Consider the following 12,397-nt stretch of genomic DNA (forward strand, 5'->3'; position numbering starts at 1 on the left):
TTGGATTCAAACACACAATGAACTGCAACAATTCTGCACACCATAACACCTTACTTTTCATCTTTTTGGCAGGAACAATTTAGGCATTCGTTGTAAGCCAATGCACAAATACCTAAGTGACTCTACAGTAATCAATGGATATTAGATATAATATTAAGCCATAAGTGCATTACCAACGCGCCACCGGAGGGTGCGGTGGCAACTCTTTGAAATTCAGATTTGAGCATACCGGTTAAAAGGAGCAAGTAGCTCTGGGAGATCAATAAAGTCCTTGGAGAACAAATTAAATCTAGTAACAACAGCATTACTGGATTATTGCCAGAGGATGCGATGGCCACCCTCCTTCTCTAGTTATGATAAAAATACCCTTTTTAATATTCATATTGCCACCCCCTATTACCCGAGGGACCCCTTGAGCAGCAGCTATGGCTGATCATGCCCCTTGGATGGGGACTGCATTCCAGTTACCAGCCCAGGGATGCATGTCACTACACGTGCTCGCTGGCGCTATGAACCCTAGCCCCCATGTTGCGGCAAAGAGCACAATTGTGCTCTAGGGTATAGCAGTGGGGAGAAAGGGCACACACAGCACCTCCAGACCTTTTTCCCTGGGAAGTAGTTGGGTAACAATTCAGTCCCCTTAGGTGATTGGAATATTGATGACCCTGGCGGACATACCCATGAAGCCGCACCTCCAGCTCAAAACCGATGCTGGTTCTGATCCAACCACTCCGACCACTGCCCAAGCATTGGCCACAGAACACAAACAAAACAAAATTTAAATGTCTGTAAATGAACTGCGCAGATATTTAAGAATATATCAGAATTAGGGTAGCAAAAATGAAAACAATTTTTGGTATTCTGAAGTGTGGTGGAAACAAATTTTTTAATACGATCAAAACAAATCAATACAATAGATGATGACATTCCCACACATTATCTTTTGTGCGCTGTATACGTTTGTCAGTAGAACTGTTTGTCTGTGCAAATGTAATGGTTATTTCAATTTAAGATGTTTTGTCTGTAGTGGCAGTGCGCTACCATACCATGCATACTCCACTTTACCCAACTCCACTCTATTCTGTACCACTCCACGAGATTCCACTCTACTCTGCACCACTCACACTATGCCACTGCACTCTACGTCACTGCACACTGTGTCACTGCACTCTATTCTGCACCCCTCCACTCTACACCACTTCACTCTACACCTCTCTACTCTAATCTGCATCACTCTACTCTATGCCAATGTAATGTACCCCACTCTACTCTACTATGCACCACTGCACTATTCGCCACTCCTCTACGCCGCTCCACTCTGTGCCACTCTACTCTGCAACACTGCATTCTATGCCACTACACTCTAAGGCAATGCACTCTACTCTGTATTACTCCATGCCAGTGCACGGTATGCCAATCCACTATATGGAACTCTAATCTACTTTGCACCACTGCACTTTGTGCCACTCTACTGTACGCCACTGCACTCAACCCTGCACCACTCCACTCTAAGCTACTTCACTCTACTCTGAAACAATCTACTCTACGCCACTGCACTCAGCACCACTCCACTCTGCGCCATTCCACTCTACTCAACATCACTGCACTGTATGCAACTGCAATCTCCTCTATGTCACTCTACTCTGCACCACTCTACTCTACTTTGTACTACTCTGCACTATCCAACTGCACTCTCTGGCACTGCATTCTACACTACTTAACTCAAAACCAATGCACTCTGCACTCTACTCTGGTACACTCTATGCCACTGCACTCTATGCCACTGTACTCTACCCCAATGCACTCTACGCCAATGCACTCTACACCACTACAGTCTGCATCCCTTCACTCTATGCCACTGCACTCTAACCTGCACTACTCCACTCTACTCTGCACCACTCCCCTCAACAACACTTTACTCTATGCCACTCTACTCTGCAACACTGCACTCTATGCCACTGCACTGTACTCTGCACCAGTCTACGCCAATCTACTATACTACTGCAATTTACATTGATGCACTGTACACAAAGCACTTTAAGCCACTCTGCACCACAACACTCTACAACACTATATTATATGCCACTGCAACTATGTCACTTCACTCTACTCTGAAACAACCTACTCTAAGCCACTGCACTCTAAGCCACTCTGCACTACCCTACTCTACAACACTGCTCTTTACACCAATGCACTCTATACCAATGCACTCTACGCCTTTTTACTCAAAACCAATACACTCTATGCTACTATACTCTACCTGCAGCACTCTACTCTATGCCACTGCACTCTATACCACTGCACTCTACGTCACTGAACTCTACACCACTGTATTCAATTCGGCACCACTGTACTCTATGCCACTGCTCTCTATGCTACATTACTCTGCACCACTTTATTCTATGCCACTGCACTTGACACCAATGAACTGTTCACTACTCTACTACATTCTATACCAATAATCTCTATGCCACTACACTCTATGCCATTGCACAGTATGCCACTTCACTCTACGCCACTGCAATCTATGCCTCTCTACTCTGCACATACCTACTCTATGCAAATGTACTGTACTCCACTCTACTCCATGCCAGTCTCCTTTACACCAGCAACTTTTAGCCAAGCTGAACAACAAACACGCCAATGTAGAACATGGCTAAAACATATTGGCCAAGCCAATAGCGCTTGCATAGGAGACACCTATTGGCTTTGCCAATGCTTGTTTCCTAACACCCACCTACACATTGACATGCGTGGAGCTCCATTTTGGGATGGATATCTTCCTCTTGTGTATTTAAAAAAATATTTTTTTTTTATTGAATTTGAACAATAACAAATCACGTTTATGATCAAGAGATATTTGGCATATTTCATCATACATAGCAGTCATCCATTTAATATAGTCCTTGCAATCAGGGTGCAGTGTGACTTCTCCGTTCTGTACGTTGCAATTCAAGTTCTGTTGTTGGGGACACACATAGATCTCCTTGATGAGCATTCCACTTGCCCCAATTTTTATCCCATTTTTTCGGGCACCCTCTTACTTTGAACACCTCTTTTTCCGCAATCATGCATTTATCATATTCCCTGACCCACATCCGAAGCGAGGGTCTGTCTGCCACTCCCCACTTCCTCGCTATCTCCCTCTTGACCAATGTGTAGCCTAGTGTCATAAATTGTTGTTCAATTTCCATAAGGTCAGTTGGCTCCCATATGTTTAAGAGACCCAGCCGAGGTGTAAGGGTGTGTTCTTTCCCCAAGGCCTCTAGGATGTGCCCCGTCGCCCCCTCCCATAGCAGTCTCACCTCTGGGCAGTCCCATATCATGTGGTAAAAAAATGCGTCTTGTTGACACCTTCTAAGGCATAGTGTATTTGTCCTCGAGTCTATCCTTGCAAGGGTTATTCCAGTTAAGTAAGATCTATGTAAGATTTTTAGTTGAATGAGTCTATACCGAAGTGTTATGGCTGCCTCGCGAGGGAACATCAATGCCTGCCTGCCAGTCATCATCATCAATTGGTCCTATGTCCAGTTGCCATCTCTCCCGAAGTTTGTGAAAAGTGTCTGGCAGATTATTGCATAGTTCTTTTATATGTGAGTGATATGGCCTTGGTGAGCAGTGATCCGTCAAGAAACCTGTCTTCCAGAGGGGATGAGTCTGGGATATCCGTCATGTCTGGGAGAGCTGTGGTGAGGGCATGTCTAATTTGTAGATATCTGAACACCTCCCCTTGGGCCAGATCATACGTCTTCTGTAAGTCTTCGAATTTGAGAAGTGCCCCTTTTTTTACCAAGTCTCCTATCGTTGAGATTCAGATTATCTCCCATTTGTCGAACCCCGGATGACTCCCAAGAAGCCCCAATCTCTGGGTACACCACAGGGGTGTGGCCTTGGTGAGGGTCTTTGCCCATGCTAGACGGGAGTTCGGCAGGTTCCATATCATCACCGTTTGAGCTGTAGGGCCAACTTAACGACCCTTTCAAGAGTTAGTGTACAGTGCCTCCAGGTATCCCGCCCCTCCCTTCTGATATCTATTCAGCATGTATGCCGGGTCCACCGGGGATCTGTAGATCCAGTGGTTCACCACCACCAGCTGTGTTGCCCAGTAGTAAAGACGGTGATTTAGGAGGGCAACAATTTGATTGTAATACCCAGTGGTATTGTTTTTCACTTGCCTCACTACCTCACTTAAGTCACTATCCTTCCTCCCCTTCCACTCAGTCGGGCACACCAATGATGGTTTTTAATGTTTCCTGTAAAATGTCTCTTTGAAAAATTTGCATTGTGTGTTCAGTGTGATTAAATAACACTTGAGCACCGTCTAACTCTCTTTTTGATTCCTTGTTTTTGATATAACTGTATTGTCTCCATTTACACTGTTTTGATGTAATAGTACTGGAACCACCACGTTCTATATTACTCCAATTTATGGCATAGCCCGAGTATTTCCCGAAGTTCGGGAAAATATTCAAAACCCCATGATCTGTAAGGGGTCGCAAGGTAGAGCAATATATAATCTGCATATAATGATATTCTATCATGGTGCAATGGGGAGAGAGGGCAGCCCTGTCTAGTTCCTCTTCCTCTTGTGTTTGAGCGGCGGCTCAAAGCAGCCACCTGGTGGCGAAGAGCTATTGTTGTTTAGGAGTTTACTGGCATATTATTGCTTGCTCAGGATCGTGACTGCAGATGTGATCGGCAACACAAGCACAGTCCCTAAAGATGAAGTAACTGGGATGAAAGAGAAGAGGATGCAGAACATGGGGCTTCAGCTCCTGTCCAGTTTCACCCTAAATCACTAAGGCATGCTGGGGCAACATTCTTGGAGCAGAGACACTGAACTGCTTGTAAGACTTTTTAAATTCCAAGGATTGTCTAGAGGAAAAAAAAACGCTCATACTATTATAAACACTGAAGCTCCCTCCCCCCCACGCTTAAATAGTGGTTACATACGGGTGCAATCTGTGGCCGTGCGGCACAAGGAGTCTCAAAAAGACCTTGCAGGCCTACTTCAGGAGCACTCCACTTTCAGTTTCACCATGAAGCCACAAAAGGACAAGCTAAAATACATTTCACAACACCAGAGGACTACAGGAGTGTGGCCAACGTCCTCACCAAGCTGAAACTTAAAATAGCACTTTTTAATGACAGCTCAATAGGTTGTTATCTGTCCTCGGGCTGAGAGCATTCAATTCTCAGAACAAATCTTGCATCACTTGACAGAATTCGGATTAGCAGTGAAGATTTTTGTTCATCATCCACAAACGAGTGTGCAATCCCGTCACAGAGGTCCTAGGTTCCAAATGCTGTTTTTTAGGACTGAGTTCAGGCCATCTGAGACATCCTGAATATGATGTGTCGACCAGGGGCGACTGGCAAGTACATGGATCGGTGGAGTGGGCAACTGAGTTGCAGATCTTGTCTTCGTCTGTCAGATGCCTTCTGACAGTGATGAACTTTTGGATACAGAGGCGGTAGCCTCATTACTCCACACTCATTTTGAGTTTTTTTGTCGCTGTTTCGGTTTTCTTATTGATGTGTGACACTTTGTCATAGTTGAAGTTGGTTCACAAGGACTGCACTGTGATGGGCCATGGGTAGCGGTCAAACAGGTTTCCAGAAACGTCAGCAAGTTTTATCGCATAGTCTTGTCTTTATCTGTCAGATGCCTTCTGACAGTGATGAGTTTTGGATGACGAGGCGGTAGCCTTCTGGCAGTGATTAGTTTTGGATGCCGAGGAGGTAGCCTCACTGCTCCACATTAATTTTGAGCTTTTTAGTCGCTGTTTCGGTTTCACAAGGTCAGCGCTGTGGTGGGCCTCGGGTAGCGGTAACTGAGTGGTGGGTGAGGGCGTGCATGTAGTCAAGGTGAATAGCAAAAATATATTTTTTAAATTAAGTCACTTACCTTTCTTGATGCACGTCGGAGGTTCTCCTCTCTCCGGTCCCTGTTCTATCTGCTACGCGGGCTCTAGCCTCCAGGCAATTCCCCTAAACAATCCTGGCGCTACTTTCAAGCTGGTAACCAGCATGAGAGAATCACCAGGATTGGATGGAGCGAGCCAGCTGGACGCTCCTTCAGGCCTTGTAGGCCTGTGCTGGGTCTCCACCCAGCTATCTGAGACAGCTGGGTGGAGAGCTTCAAAGTGCGCATGTCACTTTGGCTGGCGCAAGACTGCCAGTCCAAACTGATATGCGCACCTTGGAGCATCCAGGCACCCTCCTCCAGCCCTTTATGCAGCAGAGGAGGATCCCCGCCCTCCCCCCATTTCTCCCAGGCGAGGGCAGGCTGGCAGATGCAGTATGCTAAACGTGAAAAATAAAATGGCAATAAAATCTTTTCATTGTCATTTTATCTTTCACATTTAGTGCGGCTGCAGCAGGTGGGGGCAACGCTTCACAAAGAAATCGCCGCTTGTGTGGACCTTCACCCACTGAAGTGCCATGCTTCATCACTGGGCCAGCTCTCCTAGGGGGTGGTCCCAACGGGTAACTCCCTGACCACTGAGCAGAGAAAGGTTCTCCAGTACAGAGCCCCTCAAGGGGCCCGTTGGCCATTGCTGTGCCTGCCCAGTGAGGAGCTAGCCCGGGGATGAAGCATGCCACGTCAGTGGGGGAGGGTCCACACACATTCTATTGAGGATCTGCAGCTGCCCTAGAAGGGCGGGCCTCTAGTGCCAGCAAGGCACCAGCCCACCCCCCTTCTTCCAAGTATGGGGACCCCTCGGGGAGGAGTCCTCCTACTCTGGCAGCCAGGGGCTGCGGCGCGCAGGGCGCGTCATTTCCGGGGCGCGAGGAACGGGGGGTGGGTATATAGGTCTTCCCCACCCTCTGGTCTTCCTCTTTCGCGCCCGGGACATGCTGTCTGGTGTGTCGCGTCCTGTGGTCGGCCGATACCGCGTGCGTCATTTATGTTGCGGTGAGTGTTGGGTCATTATCAGCCCCTTCTGGTTGTGGCCAGGTCCGGGGGCTCGGTCGACCCGGGTTCCGACTGGTGTTGTGAAGGGGCTATGTATGCGGCGGTTACCCAGTACTGGCCAGTCACCCCATTGAGCTGGGGCCGAGCCGGTAGTTGCTTTTCAGGTTGAAGGCTGGGGGGGGGGACAAAAGAGCAAAATAGGTTTATGGCCCGCGACCTGGTTGTGCCTGGGCCTGACAGGTTTGTAGGAAGGCCGACGGCACGGACCGGCCCTAGCTCTTAAGGGGTGCAGTAATGGAGGCAGGGATAGGGGGGAATAGTGCAGACCCCCTCCCACTGGACGCACATTAGAGCCGCATGTGGGCGACTCAACCCCCCCCCCCCCCCCCATCTATCGCGTGTCTGGCTGAAGCTTAATATCGTACTCCGCAGTTCAAAGGCAATCTGTAAGCCACCTTGTGTCTCGTCCGTCCCTGGCGTCTGGGTAGAACAGTACGAATGCTGCGGAGTGCAATGTTTCATCGCTTAGCCCAAGACACACTTTCGGATGTGCACAATTAATTGTGCTCTAGTCTAATTTTGGGCCGTTTTACAGTGCGCGTCCAGGCACACAACCCCTTGGAGGTGTTTAAGAGGGGCCAAGGCACTAGCGGCTAGGGTTACGGCACTGTTTTGACCGTCGGCGGGTGCATAGAGCAAGGAACGGCAGGCCCGCGGCCCGGGTGAGCCGGTGTCCTGACTGGGCCAGCAACAAGTTTCATGGTAGTCTCGGTGCCTGCCAGTGCCCCCAGCTGTGCATAGGGACGCCTCTGTCCTCACCCTCTTATGCCAGCAAGGGAGAGCAGAGGAGCGCCGGAGTTTATTGTTGGTCGGGAGAGCGTGCCTGGTGTCACCAGCTTTTGAAATGCCTGTGTGCGACACCCTTTGTTCCCCCAGACAGTAGGCACTTCTCCAGACATGCCAACCCTCCCCTCAGCGGAGGTTTTGGAGGCCGCGGGGGCTGTGTTTTTGCTTGTGAGTCAGGGGGGGCATCTTGTCCGCCCGGGGGCCTTGCGGTGCACGCCATTGCCTGTGGGCATGCACCCGTCAACCCCCCCTTCTCCTCCCGGGCGGCGAGTGCCAGGGGGGCCCAATGGGTGCTTGGGCCGAGTTGTGAAGGTTGGGCAATGGTTGTTGTGTCCCGCTTACAATGCTTGCTTGTTTGCCCGCTCCGCTGCGGTGGAGGAGAGCGGGGCTGACTTTGCACCTTTGTTGCCGCTGTCGAGGGAGGGCTCATCGCCATGTCGGCCGCGACTGCAGGGGTCAATTTGTGGTGTCCGCCGCCTCCCCATGGTAGGGGGGCGCGTGTGGCCGGTTTCGGCTCTGGGTGGCGGCGGTGGCGGCCGACCCTGGGAGTGGTGCAGTGCCGTCGGGCAGTTCAATGGCACCCCCGAGGCCACCGGATGCCGCTGCGCGTGCCACGATGGGCCATAGCGGGGGTCTCGCTGGTGGTTTGGCGCTACCAATTGCGCCGCCATGTTGGTTGGTGGTGCAGGCTGGCACGGATTGCTAGGGTTCTAGGTGTGGGTCGACGTTTGGCGCAGCTGCTGCTCATGTGTAGCGCTCCAGTGGTCTGCTTGTTCCCGCCCTGACGCGATGGACGAGGGCGGGGGTGCAGCACCCAGGTCCCGATGCAGTGGCCCGAGGGAGGGAGAGCTCAGGCTGCCTCTCCAGGGGAGGACAGGGGTGGTGGATGATTGGCGCATAGGTCGCAGCGGGTTGTGGGTCTCCAGTAAATGTATGTGTTGCGCAATCCCGAATTGCAAAAAAACATAATTGGGTCATATTAAAAGGGAAAAGCCCTCTAACGTTTTAAACATACCCTGTTAACATTGTGACTAATATTCAAAGATGAGCCTGCTCACCAGCACTCCCTGCTTTTGTGCTGATATCCTCACCGGTTAACTTTTTCTGCCCAAGATCACGATATGTGGGGAGCCGGAATTAGAACCAATGCCTTCTAGTGAGGACGATGGGAACTGGCCACCTCCCTGCTGTCGGACCGGACTGGGAATCTTTTCAGCACCCACGTGCTTAGTAATGATGTTGTGTTTAGTCATTGTAAGGCCAGTCTGTGGATTTCCCTTCTCTGTTTGAAACTCAGGAGCAGCAACATTGTCATGGTGTCAGCGGCTTTAAGTGAAGGCATTTCAATATTATATACAAAACATAGTGCCGCCTAGCTACCTTAGGCTCTAACAACCTGTACAAAGCTAAGAACCGTGACATGTTGCGGGTATGATGTTCTTGCTGTATCATATACCTGGCAGGCAGGTGCAGAAACAGCAACATACTAGTCGGGCGACACACCATGCTATGCAAAGAACTTTTGCTGGCAGGGGTCAGCCACCCCCTTACCCCTCGTACAGAGGAGACTAGGCTTTGCGGTTACTGCCACCGAGGGGCTATTGACGTTTAGTTATTGTATCCCAGCACTGTGCAGGGGTGTTTTTATACACACTTTGTTCTGCTCACAGTGTATTTCAGGGTAGTAGTGCATTGGGATCCTGTAGTGCGCACGCTCCTTCCTTAATGCTAACTGTGAAAGTGGAAGTTTCAGGTTGGCTTGAATATGTAAGTTTCTCTTGGTTCGAATGTGTTTCTGCCTGCAATGCTGAGGCAAGGGCAAAGATGGCTTGGTCAATAGACACTAAGAGAGATACGTCGGTATGAGAATCCAGGAAACAGTAGTTTCCCTTGATGAACACCGTATCGTCTACTCATATCCGGGCCTTAGGGTGCTGTAGCTTACCCACACAGGTTCAGTTCCACAGCCATATGGATGAAAGTATATGGCTAGGTTGGGAAGGGGTGGTTTTTCCTCAAGGTAACACAGGTTGGGTACGTGAGTGAATCTAGGATGTTTCACTTGCAATGCACATGTGTCACGTAAAGGAGCAATTTACAGCCGATTTGTCCTTTCGTTTGCATGTGGGTGTGGCAAGTGGCGCCATCTGTGGAGTTACTATTAGCCCGGCCTACCGGTAACGGTCTCTATGAACCAACAAATTGTATGGCCTTAGGCTACCGTACACGGGTATGTTTGTGAATTACTGATATCGATATGTCTCCCTCATCTTCACTGTCTGATTTTGCTCGGAAAAGTTAGTCATAGGCCTTCAAATGTCACTCATAGTTGCACTGATATGATAATCCACAGTGCTGCTTATTTACCTTAGGCCACCTACAACCTGTGACAAAGCCAAGAACCCTGACATGTTGCAGGTATGATGTTCTTGCTTTATCATATCCTGGAATGCAAGGGCAGAATCAGCAACATACTAGTCGGGCGACACACCTGCTATGCAAAGAATTTTGCTTGCACGGGTTAGCCATACCCTTTACCCTCGTTACGGAGGAGAGAAGGTTTTGCGGTTACTGCCTCAAGGGACTTTTGAGGTTTAGTTATCGTATCACAGCAAATATTGATGGTCGGCGGGGGAAACACAGACGTACCTGATGGTGCCGGGGGGCACATTGATTAACACCTTCTCTCTGTTGGCAATGCACAGCCTTCTTCAGGATGCATGGGGGGCTCTGGCGCGTTTAACGCAGCATGTTGAAGGTTTGAGGTCAGGAGTGCCTACTCGTGCACAACAGCACATGCGGTAGTATTAGCAGCTGCCCTTGGTAGAAACTTATTTGGGGGCCCCCCCTTTGGAACAGCGTTGAATCTGATTCAGTCCAGCTCTTTTATGCCCAACTTGGGAAAGTTACTGACAGTGCACGGATACACTCTTCCAATTTCTAAATGATTTTGCATACAATATTCAGGGATGGTGACGTGTTTTCAACACGGTCACAGCAGCAGCTCACTATTATTACTGAAAATAATAGGTGACTATACCACTTAGCATATAGGAGGTTCTGTTTTGATCAAAAAGAAACCTTTTAGTGAGGTTGTAAGTGTTGAACACATTGCCCAAACAGCGCATGGTGAAGCTTTGCAGGTAGGCATACCAGGGTCGGTAATCGGAGCGTTGTGGGTCGGTAGTGCGACCATTGATGTTAGTTTGGTTCTCACAGGGGGAAGAATGTAAAGACACTAGTTCTTGGTTGGCACCAATTTGATAGGGACTGTGTTCTTTGCAAGCACATGGAGTTGGCTAACCGGTGGGGGGCTAACAGATAATCAAGGGACCATTCATGAATGTGGGGATTTCCAAAGGTGGTCTAAGCATCCTTACGCATCATTGGTTTAAAGCATTCAAGAAGGCTATTAAGAGATCATTTTCAACATGCTCTGGTACCCCTAAAGGTGCCGATTGTCTCACGACTTCAGCTTTGCGAGTATAAACTCCTGAGGAGTTGCCTCGGTTCACTGGTCTTCATTTAACCCCTTCAGCGCTGGGCGAATTCCGCCGCGGTGCTGAAGGGTTCGTGCGCGGGCGGGCCGATGACGGAACGGTTCCGTCATGAGCACAGCTCAACCGTGGCTCATGACGGAACCGTTCCGTCATGAGCATGGAAGGGGTTAAGTAGCTTTCATGGCTGCAGTTCCAGAGTTTTCATTTTCCTTACGTTCAGGTATAGCACGCCACCAGCCAAGGTCACATGACTGCAGATTATGTGAAGGCAGGTAAAGAAAGCACCTTATTTGAGGTTCCCCTTATAGCAAGAGCCTTTGCACCGCGGGGAGCTGTTACAGTTGATATGCCTCCTTTTAAGTCACTTGGCATTCTGTTCATGATTTTCGAGTTTCAGATAGAAGGGACAGGTTGTCTAGTATCGGTTACGTCTCTACAATGCCCCAGATAACTGCTTCTATGGTTTCGTTTGGCTATGGCTGGGTTTCACACACACGTTACCTGTTTTAAAGGTGGGTATGGTGGATTGCATTGATTGGTGGTGTTGCTTACTGTATTGGTCCCATTTGCGGTTGAGCTTGCCATCCATTGAAGGCGTTGTTCAGGGGTGGACCCTTCAGCGGTGTCTTGGTGAGTGACTTGCGCAGGGGGTTGGGTTTGTGGGGCCTTTCCTTTTGATTTGGGATTTTCGGTGTAAACCTCGGTGTCCTGTCTGGCGCCTGGGTGGCGTGCGCCGTGAGAAGTCTGTTTCGTATTATTGCATTGAGCGAAGATTTCGCTGCTTGGCCAACTAGGTCCTTTGGCTACCAGGAGTTATGCATGCGGCCCGTATCAATGTCTTATTGATGTATGTGCTACTGATGACAATGGTAAAATGGTTGTCGGTTTTGACCGGGGCTCGGCAAGTTTGGTTTCATCTTTCTCACCTAACACTTGTGCATTATCGGCCTAGAAGCCAAGTATACTTCACGGGGCTCTGCTCACACCAAAGTGGGCCACGATCACACAAAGCCCAGGATGAGAGTGCGGTGTCAGTCATACAGGGCGAATTATGAGATATATGCCAGTGGCAGCGTATATGACATCTCAGACTTGATCAGTGATATGATCATGGTTCATCCTTTGTCCCAAT

General features: G+C 49.3%; 1 protein-coding gene across 1 annotated transcript in view; it reads right to left on the bottom strand.

The window, feature by feature from the left end:
* The window catches only part of DRC12 (dynein regulatory complex subunit 12 homolog), a 74,404-nt gene that overhangs the window by 8,203 nt on the left and 53,804 nt on the right, over positions 1–12,397 (bottom strand). The gene's annotated exons all lie outside the window — the stretch shown is intronic.

This window comes from Triturus cristatus, chromosome 3_1 (assembly GCF_964204655.1).
Source record: "Triturus cristatus chromosome 3_1, aTriCri1.1, whole genome shotgun sequence".
NCBI classification, from domain to species: domain Eukaryota; kingdom Metazoa; phylum Chordata; class Amphibia; order Caudata; family Salamandridae; genus Triturus; species Triturus cristatus.